This window comes from Lepidochelys kempii, chromosome 2, assembly GCF_965140265.1.
Source record: "Lepidochelys kempii isolate rLepKem1 chromosome 2, rLepKem1.hap2, whole genome shotgun sequence".
Classification (NCBI taxonomy): Eukaryota; Metazoa; Chordata; order Testudines; family Cheloniidae; genus Lepidochelys; species Lepidochelys kempii.
Genome location: NC_133257.1, coordinates 68,574,473 through 68,595,673, shown reverse-complemented (window position 1 = coordinate 68,595,673; position 21,201 = coordinate 68,574,473). Strand labels below are relative to the sequence as shown.

Sequence of the window (21,201 nt, the reverse complement as noted above, 5' to 3'; positions counted from 1 at the left end):
ATAACAGGGGGATGCAGAAAAAGGTGGAGGAAGGAGGGAGGGAGAGAAGAAACAAAATCCCAGTCTTTCTACAGTCATGTACAATCTCCCTCAAACCTCTGGCTAGCACTCTTCAGCTTTGTTGCTGACTACGAGGTGCCCTTCCATTAGTTTCCCTCTGAATGCAACTGCAAAGGAGTTTAGAGGTGCTTACAGGTCTATTAATGTGGGTATTACTCACTGCTGTATTCATCTTCTTCTTTAAAAAATAAAGTCTCTCTATTAAAACAAAGACCAGGCTAATCCTTTAGTACAGGGGTGGGCAAACTTTTTGGCCTGAGGGCCACGTCGGGGTTCTGAAACTGTGTGGAGGGCCGAATAGGGAAGGCTGTGCCTCCCTAAACAGCCTGGCCCCCACCCCCTCACTTCCTGCCCCCTGACTGCCCCCCCTCAGAACTCCCGACCCATCCAACCCCTCCTGCTCATTGGCCCCGACCACCCCCTGCCCCCTATTGAACCCCCCCTGCTCCCTGTCCCCTGAGTGCCCCGACCCCTATCCACACCCCTGTCCCCTAACAGGCCTCTGGGGACTCCCATGCCTTTCCAACCGCCCCCTGTCCCCTGACTGTCCCCCGGACCCCCCTAACCCTTATCCAACCCCCCCCCCACTCCCTGCCCTCTTACCATGCTGCTCAGAGCACCAGGACTGGCAGGCACGCCGCCACGCAGTCTAGAGCACTGGGGCAGGCTGGCAGCTCTCGCAGCCCCGCTGCCTGGCAGGAGCTCGCAGCCCCGCTGCCCCAGAGCGCTGGCAGCACAGCGAGCTGAGGCTGCGGGGGGAGGGGGGACAGCAGGGGAGGGGATGGGGCTAGCCTCTGTGGCTGGGAACTCAAGGGCCGAGCAGGACAGTTCCGGAGGCCGTATGTGGCCCGAAGGTCGTAGTTTGCCCACCTCTGCTTTAGTAAGTTACAGATAAAGAGTACATAATTTGCCAATGTTCTTTTTCCCAATCTGGACATCATAGTTTGCTTTCAGAGGATGCATGTAACTGGGGCTTTGGAAGACACAGATGTATGTCATGATATTATTCTGGGTTATCATAAAGTATGTTGTTCAAGGCATAACCAATTCCCTTATTCTTTCCTCATGCCGCGCTAGCTTTAGGACTTCTCCAGTTAGTGAAGTTTTGTATTTTAAAACTTGAATATTTCATATTTTCAGGAAGAAATTTTAAAAGGAAACACACACAGTAGTTTCCGATCATCAGGTTTTTTGGGTGAGTCATGCGCCTGCCTATCTAGATAAATGCACAGGACATCCTGTAGCTGTTGTACAGTTTTTCTTTAACTTCTAACACTTAAAAAAAAAAAATCAAACAAAGAAAAGAAACCCACACACACAACACAAATAGTGAATCAAGGCAGAGATGAGGGCAATGGAATTACACCCCCCACACCAGGATTGTGCACACTTCTCCACTTGAATCTCCTCCCAAGAGGAGGAGGTCAGTCAACCCTGTGTTGTGGCTGTACCACCCCGGTCCCTGCACCCATGCAGCGCATTCCAGGAATCTGCATGTGTGTCGTGTGGGAACTAGGGTGACCAGACAGCAAGTGTGAAAAATCAGGACCGGGGCAGGTAATAGGAGCCTATATAAGAAAAAGACCCAAAAATCGGGACTGTCCCTATAAAATCGGGACATCTGGTCACCCTAGTGGGGACAGGGACATTTATATGTGGTGTCTCCCTGGGAAGCAACAGAGAATCCAAAGACAAATGCAGCCGGAGGGAGATGAGAGAAGCTGTGTTCACTTTTCTGTGCCCTCCCACTGCTGCTGAACTGTGGAAGAGATTTCAGAGACAACCAAAGGGAAGGGAGTCCGCAGCTGTATTTCTTTCCTGGAGTTCTGCCGGCAAGGAACCAATAAGAGGTCAGAGGGCCCCTGAGGACATGTGGAAGTATAAGATGTCTCTGCCAGTGGTTCAGTCCCCTGGCAGATCTTGTCAAGTGAGGTGGGGGGAATCCATGGATTTATAGAATCATAGAAATGTAGGACTTGAAAAAGACCTCTCAAGGTCCCTTTAGAGGCTAAGCTCCTTGTTTGTTCTGTATAAGGAAGAGAGAGTCCCTATCCCTGTAGGAGATTCTGCAGGAGATTCTGTGAAGGAGATGTCAGAGTTTTCCATCTACCTAGCCCTTTCTCTTCATGCTGATATAGGGATAAAGCCAACCAGACCACCAGTAAAAATGAATGAAACAAGATATTGTCTCATGCACTTAATGGAGGAGGGGGGAAGGGCAAACTCTAAGAATTTCATCCACATACCTGGTTTATGTAGACATAACAGAAGAAGGAGAAAAATATCAAAACACCCTGATAAGATGGCATATGATGATCTAGTCAGAGATTTTTATAATAGATTTGAGGCACAAGTAGCTTTCATTTATGTATAACACAATGTCAAAAAATTAGAAAATCTGTCTCATAAATAAAATGGTGACTTAAGAGGGGCAATTACAGACGAGAGTCTAACTATAAAGACTTTTCCTCCATGCCATCTACTTGTATCACTGCTGTGAATGTTACTGTCAAAGAATACCCGGAATCTGTCATCTTAATATGCAGTTTAAATGCCTCCTCTCTGAAGTGGTCATGTGTCCACCTTTGAGTTACAGGAAAGACTATCCATAGGTGGGAATGATTGTTTCCCAGTACGTTCAGGGAGAGATGTTGTGTGTAACATGTGTTCTTGTCTGTTGGGCTTTATTGATAAGTGGCTGTTTTATCTTGAATCTTGGGCAGAGGAGAGGGCAGGATTCATCCAAAAATACCATCATATCAATAGCTGTTGATTTGTTAACAGTTTGCCAAGCCACCGCTTGTCTCTGCCATGATGCCTACAGGTCACTCATGGACCCTGGTTAGGCCACTTGTAAGCCAGTGGTCTGAATGAGCTCTCTCTTGCCATCTATTGAATTGTCATATTCCTAGACCAGGAGTTCTCTGGGGCAGGGATTCTTTGTTTTTACTGTTTGTACAGTGTCTAGTACAATGGGGCCCTGACTGAGACCTCAAGGTTCTACCGCAGTAATAAAAGATGTGTGGAAAAGGAGTTTTAAACAGATTATCTTGAGTGAGTGATACTGGTTTCCTAACTTCTCACTAACAAGAGAGGATCCACTGAGGAATTTCCTTCTGGCCATACTACAGCCTCCCTCAGAGACTTTGCCCCTCTCTGCTTTTCTTCTCATTCCCTTTGTTCATCTACCACCAACCTCCATCCAGTCCCCTCATACTGTTGGGTCATAGTCTTCTATCTGGGATAGCCTTGTATCAGCTTCATTGTCTCTACCTCTCTTCAAATCTCATCTTAAAATTTACCTTTCTATTCCCTCTTAATTTTTCCTCACACTATTCTTAACCCTCTGTGTTTGTTCTGTAAAGTCTTGTGAAAGACACTAAAGGAAAAACTTGTACCATATTTCAGATGGTATTTTTTCATAAGACTACTTATGTAGCTGACTGTAAATGTGTTTTTGGTTACTGTAATAGCATTTTTATAATGGTTTCATCATTTAATAGGTCTAATCACACAAATCATTAATTCTCTTTATACATCAGAGAGCACCTAACAAAACTAGTTTAGGAATGTGTTTATGAACAAAAGATTCAGATTGTATGCAGTGATGACCTGACAGTAATCTAATTGGCTCACAAAAAATAAGCATGTTTCCTTGTTCCTTAAGTAAAAAAGCTTTTAAAAATTGTCATGCATGTCACACACAATGCAGGTTTTTGTTGTTTTTTTTTAAAAGTGTATGCTGTGATAGGCTTCTCACAGCTGTTACATTTCTTCTAGAAAGACACCATTCTTCATTGCACCTAGAATATACAGAAGCACATCATGCATGCAGTATGCACAGAACTTCAGGTGTTTATTCCTTCATAATTTTATGGATTGTTTTCGTGTAACATATATGCTAATATATACATTGCTTGGGCTACTGCTTAGTCCAGTTCAGTATTCACAAACAGTTATTACCACCTGATGGTTGGTTAGCTTATGTGAAATAAGCTGTCACTGCTCAGGTCCCAGATGTCAATGCAAACCACCATCATGACTGGCAGCTTTGTTAACAGTCTAAGCAGAGAGTCCAACAGCATAGAGACTGAACTGTACTCTTGTTCCGAGAGATGGCCCCAACATGAGACATCTCAGTGGAGAAGCTTGGAGCTTCACTCTCCAGGGCTGTTAATCCAACATCATTCATAAGCAGGTATTCAGATTTGGCTTCCATTTTGTGGAATTCTTCCAGATGCTGTTCGCTTCTGCAGAGTATCCGGTCAAGCTCAACTAGTCCCTGACCAAACCTGTTAGCATTGGTGTAGGAGTGCATCAGGCCTGCCCCCTGTCTAGAGAACTCTATGCTATCACTGTTGAGCTCTTTATCCATTTCCTCTGCAAGAGGATGGTGGGATTGGTGCTCTGAAAAGCAGACTTGCAAGTGGCCCTGTAAGCGTGTAGGCCAATGACATGATCCCTGTGGCTCAGGAGCAGGGAGACTGGGATCAGGTGGAGGCTTGCAATGTATTTACAGGGCTCCTCCACCAAACCTCTGAGCTGTCTATCTTTATTCCAGACCCTGAAAGTTTATTTCAACAACCAAGCACATGGTTGCTACTGGGAGGAAGACCCAACTTCCTGCACAGGTGGTGGAGGTTGTCTTAGTGCACCAGAAGTTGGTCCTTGCTGATGTTACTTTAATGAGAGACCCCCAGGTCTCTGGCAGGCAGGAATGGGTGGACCCTATGGTGCTTGCCCAGTGCGTGGGGTTGTCCACCCCCCCCCATGTACCACATCGTTTGCTCCAGAGGTGAAAACTGCCCTACCTCTCCTGCTTTTCACGAGTGAGTCCTGCAAGAAGGTGCTTCCTGCCAGTCCTGTGCCATGAGCCCTCCTGACCACCCTAGCCAGCTTAATGATAGTCTGCACCATACCTAGATACTATCTCTAGGTGCTCAGACCCCAGGCAGTGCATTTCCTTGTCTTCATGTCCCACCCTGATATCAAGTGGTGGGATGTTCTACCACCTGTGAGGGTGAGGAACCCTGGTGGGCCATCCCCTATTCCACCCTGGTACCTCAATGAGCTAGGGATATTAGTTAGCAGCTCCTGCATGGGGTGAGGAACATGCTTCATGTGGCTGGCACAGTTCAAATGTCCCCAAAACCTCTCCTTTTTTCAGAACGATGGAGACCCTGACATATGCTTGTCACCAGTGCACTATGTTGCTGGCTCCTCTAGAACCTCCTGTTGAGGCTCTAGGTGCACTTTTCCCCATGTCTTCATTTGAGCACCCCTCATTTATGTACCACAAAGTCATGCAACCTCCTCCTGGCACTGGCCGCCAAGATGGACATATCACTATCCATTTAGGAGGAGGAAGCTCTGCAACTCTTATGTATCCAGGCAAAGTTCCTCTGGGCAGTGTCCACTGATTCGTTGGACTCCTTCATGGAGCAGTGAGTTCTGTTTGGGGTTCTCTGCTTGGTATCTCCATCCAATAACCTCATTTTGGATTTACAACCTGCATTCCCATACCTGTGTGTTTCATGTATTGTCCCCTGTAAACACATGGTCTCTTCCCAGTCACTCCCTTGTGGCTCCAGGGAAGCCCTGAAAATGACTCTGTGCCTCAGTTTCCCTCTTCATTCTTCAAATAAACTCAGTACAACCTTCCCAGTTTCCAGCCTCACGCCAGTCCCTCTAGCTGAGGTCTTGCTCTGCCCTGTTTCCTTTGCTGTGTTTTAGGATTCTAGCTTCTGCCTGGAGACATCAGCAGGATCAGCCCTCCATCATTTGCCCAGCCTTCTCTGGCCCTTCAGCCAGCAGGTATTTCATTCTGCTGCTTTCAGCACTTTCTGGCCAGGGCTCTCTGGCCTGGGGCAGTTTGTGGGTGACCTCTTGACTGTCTTCACCATTCTGATCTGGCTCCACTGGTCAACCAGGGAACTCACTGCTCTCTCCTTCAGGGGCATCCCCTCCCTGAAGCTCTGAGCCTAGCCCAGCTTTTCTCTTCCTCTGAGCTCTCTTTACTCTCTCCCTTGCTAGACTCTGCACTCTGAACTCTCATTTACAATTCCCAGGGGTGCCTCCTCATTACACCAAACTAGGGTTCATCTGGATTGCAATAGGAGTGCTGAACCCGATTTCATGTAATGGGCCAGCTACCCTGTTCCATTCCACATCCTAATTCCTGTGGGCCCTCCCACCACTACCTCCTAAGATTTAAACAGGCCAACATCATTAATAATAAAATACCTAGCTCCCATATAGCACTTTTATCAGTAGCTCTCAAAGCACTTCACAGTCTTTAATGTAATTATTCTCACACACCTGTGTGAGGTAGGGAAGTGAAATGGGGATAATAGCACAGGTGGGGAACTAAGGCCCAGGAAGGCTAAGTGATTTGCCCAACATCATAAAGGAAGTCTGGGGTAGAGCAGGGACTCTAAAATCCTAGGCTTGTCCACTAACCACTTACCCATAATTTCTCATTCACAAGTTCTAAAATCGCAAAAACTTTGAAAAAAAAAATCACCCAAGAATTCAAGTATAGCAAACGCTCTCATTAGGTACATCTTGACCTTTCTTTAAACAAATAGGGTTACCCTTGTTTGCATGCCTTACAGGATATGATTCTAAGTTACCATAGCTGTGTGATCACTAGAATTAGTCAATACTGGACTCTTGCCAAAACTGCAATTAGTAATTCCCTTTCAAGAACTCATGCTTTGTTGAGTAAAGCAAGGGTATAGTTGTTTGGCGTTCAGTCTTTAACTGCAACACAGATATTTTGCTCTGGCAGGAACCAACCACAGCAAATTTTAAACCCCTGTAATTAATGGTGTCCCTTTTCGTATGCTGTACCTTAATTGTACACTTATATGAAAACATAATTGACATTTCCTTATTTGAACAATGAATTTAATCATTTACTAAAGGGCAACTTTGGACATCAAGGCCATGTTTCCAAAAATATTTTTCAGACCCTAAAGAGCTGGGTGGAATTTGCACATGGCAGGACATGTCCTGTGCACAGGCTGACAACAGCAGCAGGGCCTGATTAAAGGCTTGACTTCACACCAAACATCCTGTTTGTCGCTCTTACCATATTGGGTGCTGTTGCTGTGTGATAGATTTCTCCACTTGTCCAATCACTAACTGCAGATCAGCTAGGAGTCAATGGAACTTCTTCTCCTACTGTAAAGTGGGTGACTAGTGGGTATCAGAAGAAGCCAATGAGCAATTGCAGCACATTGTGCATTAGTGACACCCTGATCAGAAGCCTTGTATGGGACCCACTTTGATCCTAACTTGGGGCTAAGCGGAGCATATCTGCTGCTGATTGATGGCAATTGGTGGCAAAAGGGATGAATGAGGGTTGAACATGGAAAGGGAGAAAGGAAAACTTATTTAGGAAGTGGCCTGGGGGAGGGCCAAAGTAGATTATGTAGTACAAAGGGCACCCAGGAGAAAAATGGCGTGAGGATGAAGTGGACCGGGGGGAGACCGAAGGAATTGATTGTCACAAAGAGGTAAAAGGTTGAGGAGGACGGGACAAGGGAAAGAAAAGTTAATTTGAAGCAAAACAGACCCTGAAACCTAAGGAAGCAAGGTTGGCATGTGCAGAAGAAGAAAGTGTGGGGGAAAGAACAAAATAAAGGAGCCACAGTAGGCCAGCTTCATCCCTGTTATAACTCTGCTATAATGTATGAGTTAAACCAGTGAAGAATTTGGCCCACTAAGTGTCCTGCTGAGTCATTTTGCAGGGATAGTGTCAACCTGGATCTTCTTGAAAATGGCTAATCCTACAGGGTGTATGACGAGAGGTTATACAATCTAGTCATAAGATCTGATTCAGATGTTTTCATTCAGCCTTTTTTCCTCTCTTACAGATGTAAGCAGAGTCAGGATGAGCTCCACCCTGACATCTGGTGGTGAGGTGTGGCAAGTTGTGGAAAAGAACTTCAGGGGCTTATCTCATTTGCATAGGCACACCTACCCCGCCTAGAATGAGGCCATAGCTGCCCAAATGGTCACTTTGGCTGCTGTGGGATCCCCAGTGTCTTTGTTATTGGGGCAGGAAGAATAAATTGTTATGACCCTGATTATGGGAATCAAGGATAGTGGAACTGTACTTGGCCTTTTGTTATGATGGAGGGACTCGCCATCAACTAAGTAGCACTCGCTAGGCAAGGGACATGGGTTCCAAAACTCTGTGAATTGAGAGAGTCTGGAGACAGGCATTAGTACCTGGTGGTGTGGGCCCCTTTGTGAGGGCCTGAAACATCAGTTGCACCTCTGTCTCGCTCTACTGTGGAATGTCAGAGCTAATTTTGGGTCTATTAAGAGTCTAGCCACAGGTACTGTGCTGAATTCACTTTGGCCTTATGGTGCACCAGCACTAAGGCTCCCACTATTACAAGCTGAAATCACTAAAGAGCTAAAATTGCTAAGAGCTGAAATCACTGAGCACTGTGTCAAGTAGTGGGGAGCCTGAAGATCTGGAGCGCAGTGGAGCCATTCGTGGAAGGGCTGGTGGAGCAGTTCATGGGATGGCGGGAGATGCTTGTGTGACGCGGAGCGGAGCAGTTCGTGGGATGGCTGGCAGAGCAGAGCGGCTTGTGGAGTGGATCAGAGTGAAGCCCTGTGGAGCTGCGGGGCAGTCAGTTTCAGGTCACATAAGGTGCCCCTTGCCTCTTCCCCCATCACACACGCACATTTTTACCCAGACTGGGGAGTAACACTCTGCAGATGGACTTTTGGGGTTGTTGGACTTTTTGGACTTTGGGTGATTTTTGGATTGCTGGACTCAAGAGATGTTTGGGTTCTGGGACTCAAGAACCCGAGGGAAAGGACATGGCCCAATTTGCTGGGGTGGGTCTTTGCTCATGGTTTGGTTGATGAACCCTAGTTGTGGTGTTTCCCCAATTTAATGCTGATGTCGTTTACCTCATGTTATTAAAGATTCTCTGCTACACCGAGACTCTGTGCTTGCGAGAGGGGAAGTATTGCCTCTTTGAGGCGCCCAGGGGTGTGTGTAAGATTTTCCCAGGTCACTGGGTGGGGGCTCGAGCCAGTTTTGCATTTGCTTTGATGAGAGGGAACCCCTGTGTACTGAACCCGGCCCTTGCTGCTATCAACTCGGCCTGGCAGAAGATAGTTACATTAGGTAACACTCTGAGTAACTTAACATGTATGCCCTAATGAATGACAAACAGATGTAGTAGTGGCATGGAGGAGCACCCAAGATCTGATTCCTTAGCCTTCTGTATTGCAGCAGACATGGTCATGAGCTGGTTATGTGGCTGCTTGTCTATTTACTAGCAAACTTTAAAGAATTGTGAGCCACATGTGATGGGCAGAAGGCAGCCCTACCACTGAGTGGCACAACTGTCACTTGGCAGTTCCTTGGTTGTCAGCGCTGTTTAACAGTAGCTGTCACTACTACAGTAGTAATAAATTTCTTCTACTGCAGTGGGAGCGTTGTGAACTATTCCTCTGATCGTGAGCTTGACAGATCCACTGGTTGTTGCTCAGTGACGCCCTCGGCATGCTTGACAGATACTGATTTGACACTTCAAGGCGTGCAGCTACTTCAGAGGTCCGGTTACATCTATCCTTGACAACATTTTGCATTTATACAAAGATGGTGGGAAAGTATAGTGACGCTTTGCGCAACATCACTGAGCTACGGGACATCATGTATGACAGTGTGAGCAGTCTGCACATCATTTTCCAAGGCCTCTGATTTTTTAAAAAACAAACAACTTTTGTGTAACTATTCACCAGTCCAGCCAGTGACAGAATTTCTGGGATTCTTCAACAGTTTTCCTCTGTTACTTTATAACTCAGCCAAGCAGATATTTACCATGAACAATAGGTTGCAGATTATAAGATACAAGACATCTGTTATTTTTCTGACTAATCAGTGTGTTTATTATAATAAACTGGAGAAAATGTCAGATATTTGATCAGTCCTATAATCTACATCCAAATCAGGGTACATTTAATAGAAGTCATTTATAAATCCAAGAGAGGAGTAAAAATATTCATAACTTTTAAAATATTCTTTCCAGGCTAAAACCACAGTTGAAGGGTAGACTAACGGTCTGACTGCAGTGTTTATGAAACCAAGAAATATGAAAACAGGTGAGGCCAGATTCTCTGGCCCACTTTACCCCATTCAAGTTCCTGCTGAGACCCAAAAAGGATGGAGTCTAGCCCTAGCTCATTTGCTGAGGATATCATGCATGTTGGGGGAGTCTCTCATGGGTGTAGTCATGCTAGCCAGCTTCTATGCTAACCTCCTTGAAGCCCTCTGCCAGATGGCTTTGATGGGAAGTCGAGAGGTAGGGAGGAGTAGTGGGTGGAGCAGTGCCCTGACGATACTAAGTGGGAATATAGTCCTTTAGGGTCCTTTGCCTGCTGGTACAAATTAGAGCAGCTCCCGGGACAAAGAATGGCCCCTTGATGCTATCCCTGTGTTCAGCAGAGAATCTGGCTCATAGTAATATTATCTGTTTACTTTTAGCAGAACCTGTAGAATTGGAAAAACTTAGGCAAACTAGATTAGCCAAGAGGTTTTAGTTTATTTGAAATGTACATAATGCATATGACACTTTCTGGTACAAGTTTTCAAAGATGGGCCCAAACATTTCATGCTCAAAAAAATGAATGTCTGGCCATGAAACCCCACAGCTGCATGTACAGCAGTATCAGTGCTCCCCACAATTTCATATCTGCCCTTGGCATATGTGGGGTTTTGCACAGTGCATTTGTGGACACCCTGGTTACACTTCGGAACATTTGATCCTTTGAGTTTAACTCTTTTTATAATGCGTAAAAGGATTTACCAAAAGGAGGGCAGGAAATCTGCTGATGGGTTATGCCAATAGCTTCATCCCAGTAGTGTGAAATGTGTGACCTCTTTGTGGAAAGCTGAAATGAATTGAATCTAACTTTAAAATATCGTCCACAGAGAGAGCAAGTCAGCATATTTGCCAGTTAGAAATCTCTGTATAGCAGAAATTAATTTAGTTGCTCAAGTATCTCTTGGAGTACGAAGAAGTCACACTTCTTCGACAAAGGCCTCAAACTGGAAAATAAGGAGTTATTTTTATCTTTGTAACCCTTCTGCCAGGTGGAGTAACAAGGGCAAGTTTGAGTATCTAGGCGTTCATCTTTACAACCACAAAACAGAACCTGTTTGAGCCCCCACCTAGTATTCTGGGAAAACTAAACACACGTACAGACACACACACACAGGCGCCTCTAAGAGGCAGTACTCCCCCAGTTGCAAGCACTGAGTCTCTGTCTAATAAAGAGAACTTTTTTAATAAAAAGGAACCCAGCATTAACTTGGGAAAACACCACAAACATGATCTGAAAGTGTACGATCATGTGAAATCACTCACCACAGAGTCCATTGGGCAGTGTCCTTTGCCTCTGTTTCTCACCTTGCCGATGGAAACTCTGACAACAAATGTTCCTTTAACATATTACTCCCCTCTCCCTCCACTGCACCCCACTCCCAGTTGCTGTCCTGGGTCAGTGAAGACCCAGAGTTCAGAGGTGCAGTCACTTGCCTTCCCACTGCAGAGTGTTGAGCCTTGCCTCAGCTGCTGTGCCGTTCACTCTACCGCCACACTCTGCTTCTGCTGTCTTCCTGCTGCAACATCATATTCTGAGATGCCATCACTTAACCCAGCTCTGGGTGATTTCAGAAGTAGTGGGGAACCTCACTGCTAGTGCAGGTTGTTTCATTTTAACACTGTCCCACAGCAAGTCTAAGACTCACTGTCACTTGGTTGCCAGTGACTTCAACTCTAGTGATTGCTGAATAAAAGAAGGAGACTCAATTGAGTCTAATCAGCTCTGTCTTTAAACACTGGAAAGGCAACAGTCAAATGGTGTCAGAGCCCATACCACCAGGTAGGAACAGCTGTCCCAACTCTCTCTGGGATTTGGCCTCCCTACGGCCCTTGCTTAGCGAGTGAGGTTCCTTTTAGGGGGAATCCCTCAATCAGGACAGGCTAAGTACAGTTCTGCTGTCCTTTACTCATAAAAATAAGGATAATATTTCATTACCCCTGCATTCAACACTAAAGTGACTTGTAACCCAATACCAGCCAAAACTGATCAATTTGGCAAAGCAGCTCTCTTTGCTGCATACATAAGCTATTTAGGAGTGTTTATGCAAATATGGTCTGTTCCTAAAGTCCTTTCACACACCACCACCACCACCCCAGCTCAGAGATGTCAGGGAGAGCTCACTCAGACCCTGCTTACATCTTTATTATGCACATCATGAGTGACATGTGAATACCCTTCGGATACAGCTAGTTTCCTCTGTTTCTTAGACAGAATTATATTCATGTGAACCAAGAAACACATGAATCCACTTCTCAGTTTCTAATGGATCCAAGGTGTGGCATCAATTTTCCTTTATTTTTTTTTTTATGGTATTCCTGTTCTACCAAAGACTCTTCAGTTAATTTGACATGCCTAGAAAAAGGCTAGTTATATGTACTGTAGGGTGTGTGCAGGCAGCTTCCTCTTTCTCTAGATCTATTTCACTAGTGCCATGCCAACAAAGCCTAGCTCATGGCAAGCTCTTTTAAAGCTGGCTGCCAGTGCTGGAAGGATTTGCTTCAGATAACCAACAGGCTATCCACTCACTTTGGAGCTGGAAGAAATAAACAATGAAGAATTCCTGGCCAACAAAAAAGATGGGGGAAGTTGAATCCAATATTAAACATACCCACAAAATCACAATCTAACCAAGAAGCTAGCTGTTTCTCAAACCTCAGAACTAGGGACTCTCCAGGTAAGCATTTTTTCATTAGGGAGGAGTGGTACAAGGGTCACTAGAATTAACTAGAATGAAGGGTAAATTTAAAGGATGTGCATTAGGAACATTTCAATACAATGAGATCTAATAGGCTCTGGATTAGTCCCACCATTGTCTTTGGGAAAGATGCCAACTTTTCCTGCTTTAACTGTGTAGAGTGTATAATATAATTTTAGTCTGTCTGATGTTCAAAAAGAGATTGAGTCAATATATAGATTTTTTTTTCCTCCCTGAAGTATTTAAAAATGGAGTCATTTTAACTTCTTAGAGCATTGGTCCAGAATATGAACTAGTAGGCTGCAAATTTCCATTAAAAATAATCAAAGACATTTTAGAATAAAGGGAGTACAAATTAACAGCTGGAAAATTAACGTGTTTGTACTCCTAATCTTTTAAAAACAGCTAAATAGATTCCCTCCCCACCACTACCAATTTTTACCCAGAAAAAAATCTCTCTGATAGTGACTGCAGAATATCCATGTATGTATATGTTATCCCCATAGTGTTCAACCTTGAAAATAACATTTCTTTACGAGATTATTTTTCCCTTTTCTGTTTTCTTGCTTGTCAAAAATCTCCTCTGTCATATCAACAGCACATTTAGGAATAGTATTTGTAAATGGTCTTGTGCTTTTTGGTAGCTGGATGGCCTCCTCTAAGACATCCACACCAAAATGTTTGTCATGGAAGAAAAAAATGCCAAAATACATTGCTCTTGCCTCTTATCTTTTGTCTTAAGAGGGGGGAGAAAAAGAAATCTTGAGGAAAGACTGGATTTTTTTAAATTGAAATCCAGAAGACATTTTCTACCAGACTATGAAAACTGATAGAGTATAAAACAGGTTAACAATCTGGACCTAAACTACTTGATAATTCTTCAATTAAAAATAAAACTAAGAGAAATAATGCAACCATTAACCATGCAAATAGTGGAATTTCTATAGGAAAAAATGTTCCCACTTGTTGGCACTGTTGGACTCAGATTTCAAACCCCTAGCTCAGCCTCCCACTCTCCAAACCCATACATTTTAATGTACCTTTTTATTGAAGCCCTATCCACACATTGAGCTATGCAAGTACTCTGCCTTTCATTTAATAGCATGTTTTAACTGTCGTCCTTACATTTTCGTGTGCTCTGCATTGCTTCTGACTGCCTGTACTCCTACGAAGACCTTTCAATCTTTGCACTTTTGTTCAATACAATGATTTTCCCTCCTTTTTAAATTAAAGGACGAGCCAGTCTAAGTGATCTCCCTCAAATTATTGCTTTGCCTATTCCACATATGATACTATCACTAATATCCTATGTGTTATTCAGTTTTCCATATTCAAGGACACCCGCAGAAGGCCCTCCGATATTCTGGTGATAGAGAGGCCATATAAGACCTTAGATAGACCTTTTCATTTTTTTTGCCTGTGTTCAGGTTCTGTATTGTCCAGTACGTTCCTTCTTTTTTTTCCCGGCAGTGTGTACGTTAGCCCATAAAGCGACATAATGTGGACAATAATAAAATCACTATCCCCTTTTTTCCTACCTTATATAAATGTTTACAGTCTGGGGGCTTAATCCAAAGTCTATGGGAGTCTTACCAGTGACATCTATGGGCTTTGGATCAGGCCATCAAAACATAAAGTCTATTCTGGAAAATGAACAGCGACTCCTCATATATGACAGTCTTTCTCTTCAGCATTTCAGTGATAGATTTGGGGTATCTCTTTTCATGTTTTCCGACCTACACAAGTTGTTCTATTATTTAGACTTTTTGACTAGTTTTAGATGGGAGACCCAATTAAAGTCCACCGTCACCGATAAAATGCCCCTGAGATGCAGAGCGGACCTGAACAAAAACATTAATAATGTGTTTTCATGTGATGAATATGTTTGTATATGCAGTTTCTTGCCTAGCTATAGTTCCTGAGATAGGCATGCAACTACCTTCTTTATCAGATAGGAACTCTATTACTTGACCTGGGAAGATTTTTCTGCTAAGGATAACCACACATCTGTTTACTTTTCTTACAAAACACGGAATATATATCCCAAATCCAACCCCTTTTCATGTTAGTCAAATCTTCTTGAAAAGATGTTTCTTGTTGATAGAATCATGGAAACGTGGGGGCTGGAAGGGTCCTCAAGAGGTCATCTAGTCGAGCCCCCTGCACCGAGGCAGGATAAAATATCCCTAGATCATTCCCGATAGGTGTTTGTCTAACCTATTCTTTAAAATGACAAGGATTCCACAACCACCCTTCCGTTGATGCCACTGTAGCATAGATGCCGCCTAGAGCGCCCTAGCTGTGCTGCTGCAGTGTAGACATACCCTGAGTGGCAGTATAGATGTCAGGGATAAACATTGGCCCCAATTTTGAGTTTCTGCATTCTTGTGCTAAGTGAAGGAGAGGAGACAAAGGTGGCTTTAAGCTACCTGTATTTCAGCATCATTTGGGGACTGATTTGGAGCTGCTTTAACTTTATGCTCAGACTGTTATAGCCTTCTAGGGACCAAGCAACAGAAAATAGCTGGCGCTCAATGTGGTCCAAATACATGCCCTCTCGTTGGTGCTTCCTGTTGGCTGGGTGTGATGCTGCAAGCTGTCCTGCCCCAGGCACCTCCCATAGGTTGTTGACCTCACTAGATGGATCTTCAGTGCTTCAGCCCTCTGGCCAAGTCACACAGTCTAAAATGGATTAACCATTCCAGGGTAGCAAAAGTCCCACAAACTGTCAGCCCTCACCAGGATCTTCAGCCTCATTGCTGGACCCTTTAAATCCAGCTCTGTGCTTGGGCTTCTAAAGGAGATTTGTCCCCTTCTTGGGGTTTAGACCACTTACCCAGCGGCTGGTGAGGGAACCCCGGCCTGCCCACTACTCCAGGTCCCAACCTAGGGACCCTATAACAACAGCCATGTACCACTGCCTCCAGTTCACTGCTGCTATTCCCTGGGCCTTTTCCCACATAGCCCCTTTCTCTTCACCCTTACTTCAGGGCTGTGTCTCTCAGATCCTTCTCACTGAACGCAAGTGCCATGAGAACCTGTCTTCCAGGTCTCTGTCAAGCACCTCTGACTAGCAGTGAGCACTTCCTTGCTCCTCTCCTCCCAGCCAGAGACTGACATGCTCAGCCCCTGCAGCTCCTTTTATCTGAGCCTGTTGGCCTCTGAATGGCTGCTTCTATACAGCCTCTCTAGGCAGGCCTGACAGACCCACCTTAGCTGCTCCTTTCTTGGGGCACAGTGTGGTAGGACTATGGGGCCTCCAGGAGGAGGCCTCAAAGGGCCTGGTACACCCTGTCACACCCCCTCCCTCCAATTCCCTACCCTGACACACACACACACACATACAGCCTGTGGCTAAGGACTGTGTCATAGACTGGCATGGATTTGCTCCTCCAACTGTGTACTCCTCCAACTGTGTACACCCTAGGCTCAAGCTGTGGAGCTAACAATAGTGTAGTTGTCTGGGGTCTGTGTTCAGCCTCCAACCTGAGCCCAAACAACTACACTGCTATTCTATAGCCCTGCAGCCCCAGCCTGGTGAGCCTGAGTCAGCTGACCCAGGCCAGCCATCCCTGTGCTGCAGGTCTTTTATTGCAGTATAGATGTACCCCTGGAGGCTACTTTATCTAGAGTTGAGGGATGAACAGGCTCTTAGCTAGCTTTAAAATTGGAGAACTGCAAAGAAGGCATAAAGGTACCTTTGCTTCACCTTGTGTCCTGCACCTAATACTGCTCGGCTACTCCCAAGATTTGGGCCTGCTGTAGTCAATACCCCAATTTAGTGCTCTGCTTGAGAATTCAAAGTCAGAATTTCAGACCACTTTTAATATTATTTAATCTTTTGTGCTCAGAAGTTGTTTGCTCAGTAAGTAGACTTATGCCTTTCTCCACTTTTAGAGTTTGAGTTGCAGCTTCTGGATTTCTTGTCCAGACCTCCCTGCTTGGGGCTTGATGGTCTCTAGGGGCTGATTCCACATCAGAGCAGTCTTCTAGTGAATCCTAATTAAAAACTGGTAATTGTACCTTTGGGTTCCTTTCCAAGCCTGTTTCCTGTACATTTTAGAAATTGCCATGTTTAAATGTTTGGCAGGGTTGATGGTGGATTTCTAGTGCCCATCATCAGAGTCCTCTACCTTACTGCGACATGTGACCTCCCTCTCAGATCTTTCAATATATTTTTAATTTCTTATTAATAAATAAGAGTCTATTATGAGAGCAGGAGTTTCTCCTCATGCCGATGAAGAAAACAGATTAGGTCTCTGACCAGTATTGGACATAACAAGCAGAATCATGGTCAAAACAGAAATGTTTCCATCCTATTACCCGCCATAGCCACCGCTTACATTTTCCCCTTCAGATTCATAAGACGTTGGAGCAGGGATTGCCATTTACTATATGTTTGTACAGCACCTAGAACAATGTGGTCCTGGTTAGTCTCTAGCTATTACTGCAATATTCTTGTTTAATAGCGTTAACAGTAACGCTCTGCTCAGTCATACCTCACAAGTTTCCCTGGCTCAGAAGGGACAGTCATTACACTTAGTAAAATATTTAACTTGCATTCCTTCTAAACTCTCCCAGACTCCTTATGTGCTCCGGGGGAGCTAAAATAGTTTATTATCCACCAGGTGAGAAAGGGAATAGGAGAAACTGCTTGGACTTTCCTTACTGCCCCCTCCCCCCAGGTGTGTGCCGCCTCCCCTCATTGAATAGTAGAAAGAGGGAGGGAGGAAAATAGATGGTTGTGACGGTCTCTAAGAGCAGAGTACGCCCTCCTCCTCCCATTAGCCAGAGGAAGGGAGGGTTGAGGGCTGCTCTAGTTAAAATGAAACCAGCCAACAGTAATGATCTTCCTCCTCCTGAAATCCCATTCTCATCTATCTCATCTGCTGGTGGAAATCTCTCTGGGGATCTTGTTTGTGTCTCTACTTCAGCCCCTCCTATGAAACCCTCCCCCATTGTTTTGATTTATTAATCAAAAGCTGAACAATACTTTTTATTTTTATTAAAAATTCTCCCTCCTCTCCCCCCCCCACCCATATCCTTTACTGATTATTTATGCAAATCTCCTAATACCAGGAAGTAAACTGAAAACTCTCAGCCAACCCACTGAAACCAACCGAAGTTCCTTTTCTGCAGTGCACAGGGGTGGCCTCAGGCAGACTACAGGCTTGGCTGCTCTGGAGTCTCTCTTTCTGTCCCAGCTGCAAAATCCTGTGGTCTTCAAAAAAATCAACGGGTAGCTTTTCCTCTTCCCGAGGATAATCCGCTAATTTAATTCTGAACTACACCCTGGCTCCTACCCCAACTCTGTGGCTGAAGTAACTGTGGAGTTTACTTGCTGCTTCCAAAGTTTCACGCTCAGGGAAGTAAGTGTCTTTCTTTTGTCTCCTAATTTGGAAGTGGCTACTGTGTCCAGCGGTAATTTCTGTGATCCTTTCAGAGCAGTGGGAAATGTAGGGAACAGCCCTGCGCTGGCAGGGTACGGCTTAATAAGACTTCCTCTTTAATTCATACAAATCGTGGGCTTCCGACATTCCTAGAGTTTGTCGGAGGGAACCAGTGCTTCTCTCTGGTGATTCTTGGGACCTTTTTGGCAGCTGTCCCTGTTGCTTTGGTAACAGTTTTTTCCCACCTGGATTTACCTTGCGGGTCAGCGGGAATAGACACTCTATAATAGACATTTGTCTGTTGCATAAATAGCTTGTCGCGGGAGGCTGGGTTTTAGTTACGTTGTTAGCTCTCCTATAACATGCTGTCTTTAATTACATTGGAATTTTTGAGATTTAACCTCCCCTACTGGTATACTAATCATTTTAGGGAAAGCTAGTCTATAAATACATGTTGACATCTTCCTCTGGTCTCCCTTGCCCCTAAAAATGAAAAGAGAAAAGCCAAAATTTTCAGGCAGGAGAAAGAAGGGGCTGGTTGAGTGCATTCTAGAATTATTAGTGAATTAGCTAAAGGGTGATTGATTTGTCCGGTCATGGAACCTGATCTCTCTAATTAACTGAAGTGAACAAGAAATATTAAGGTTTCAGAGTAGCAGCGGTGTTAGTCTGTATCTGCAAACTCACTAAAGGTTATGCTCAAATAAATTTGTTAGTCTCTAAGGTGCCACAAGTACTCCTTTTCTTTTTGAAGAAATATTAAATGAACCTTGTGTTAAGGATATAGCCAGTTCAAAAGAGGAAGTGTGACACTAATGGGCAGCTTGTGTTTCTGCCCCTTCAGTGAACAGTTCTTTGAACCTCAGATACAATTTATAGTACATTAGTTAAAAGGAAGCGAGAGTTCTTTTCAGCCTGGTTAGCTTTTCCTTTAGCCCAAGGGAAGGTGTGTAGCTGCAGTCTAAGCTTTCCTGTATGGTTCAGCTCTTAAGGAAATACAGCAATTTATTTGAGAAGACTTTAGAAAGGGATTACATTTGATGGTTTGTTATGATCTTCAAGGCTATATTGATTATTCAGCCAATCTTGATTATTCCTAATTAAAAACAAACAAAAAAGCAGGAATGCCAGAAAGAATGTAGCATTACACAATGCATTTTTTCTTAGTCACTGTCACAAGCTAAGACAATAGACTTGATTTAACTAAGAGAGAAAATATGGCCTCTGGATATTCTGTGTTTAAACTCTGGATTTTAAACCTACGAGTGTATAGTAATTTCTGGAGCATCTTCAAATTAAAACTGCTTCCTCTTAGCTAGATATTAAAGTGTGCTCCTGCTTTGAAAAAAAATGAAAATGGTATTGTGATGTTCCATGTGTAGTGTCTCTCACTGGTTTCCAGTCCAAGTCTGCTCAGTTTCTAAAGTGTAAAAGGTTGGTTTTTTTTTTTAAACTGCCATACCTGCAAATTCTGTCTAGAATCTGAAAGTCCAGTTGGTTCCTTCTCAGTCAAACATCCTCAATATTCTGCCGTTAGAATTTAGTTGACAGTCCCTGTTTTTTCTCAAGCAAGAATAAAATTCAGCTCAGTAGTCAAAATTAGTTTGTCATTAAAGTAAGCAGATATAACTCTGAATACACACAGGGAACAAAAAAGTTGAAGTAGAAGTTGCCATATTTACTTTCATTTTTCACAATGGAAGAGCACTTTAGTTTTTGGCTGAAAAAAAAAAACTAAACAAACACTCTTCTCTCCCACACTCCCTGCAAATCCACCATCCCACCCACGCACCCACCACAAATTGAGGGGGAACTTTTTACCCTTGTACAGTATGATTCCTGCACGACCCCTGGAATGCCTGAACACTGGCTGCAAATGGTTGTAATATAATATCTGGTGGTAGATAAATTGTGGAACACTTGCCAAATGATTATAAAAAAATCTGCTATATAGAACTGTTTTAACAAAATAAAGATTAAATTGTGTTGGGGAGCCTAGTTTTCAAGAAGGGTTAATCAAATTGCTTTAATGTGAATCTTTCCTGTTCTAGTACTGGATGCAGAGCAGATGTGATGGTTTTATAAGTTTTTAATAAAGTGAGGACTTCACGTCTTTATAATAAATAGTGACAACATTACAACAATAGATTGGAAGAGCCAAATAATTTTTTCAGTAAAAGTAGAAACAGGATGAAAGTCTCACTGATGAGTTGGTTTTAGCCCACAAAAGCTTATGCTCAGATAAATTTGTTAGTCTCTAAGGTGCCACAAGTACTCCTCGTTCTTTTCCTTGATAATGCTATCTAACATGAGTGTACAGAATCACAGGAGACAATTAAAATTCATGGATTCTGCAGCCAATAGGTTTCACATTCTGTTGACCTATTTCAAGATTAATATCTTGTATCCAGTGCCAGCTTTGTAAGTTACATAATAGTTAGAAAGTTTTCTTGATTTAATAGGATAAAGATTTCTTTCATCAAGAAACTGTTGAGATAATGTCTTACTGCAATGATGATGTATAACAAGCATTTTAGCAACTACTGTAATTTGGTAGATGTGAAGTGGTTCTGCTTTTCCTGTGTATTCCTCTAGGTAAGCAGACTTTTTGTTGTAAAGGTGCCCAAAGAATTGCAGAAAGGCCTTTTAAACAATATTTTGGTCAGTAAAATCATTCAATGACTGTTTCTGTTGATAGCGCTTTTGACTACAATGATACATCACCTGCTAATACTAGGCATTTTATACTCTATTAGCATTCCTGTTTTCAGGTCTGCTTCACCTTGTCTAAACTATTGGATGGATTTTCTACACATCTACAAATCTTTGTGCATTTATTAATTTATTGCCTCCCCACTGTCTCTCTCTCTCTCTCTCTAGAAATGAGGCACTGTGTTCTGTGACTCTATCAGCTCT

At 43.7% G+C, this 21,201-nt stretch overlaps 1 protein-coding gene across 3 annotated transcripts in view; it reads left to right on the top strand.

Annotated features, from left to right (window-relative positions):
• Positions 1 to 18,008: 18,008 nt before the first annotated feature.
• LYN (LYN proto-oncogene, Src family tyrosine kinase) overlaps positions 18,009 to 21,201 on the top strand; it is a 98,011-nt gene continuing 94,818 nt past the window's right edge. For 2 of the 3 annotated variants that reach the window (XM_073331137.1, XM_073331134.1), the window contains exon 1: positions 18,010 to 18,264. The gene's annotated coding sequence lies outside the window, so the exon portion shown is untranslated. Of the gene's footprint in view, positions 18,265 to 21,201 lie in introns of all 3 variants that reach the window. The other variant, XM_073331136.1, reaches the window with a different exon arrangement.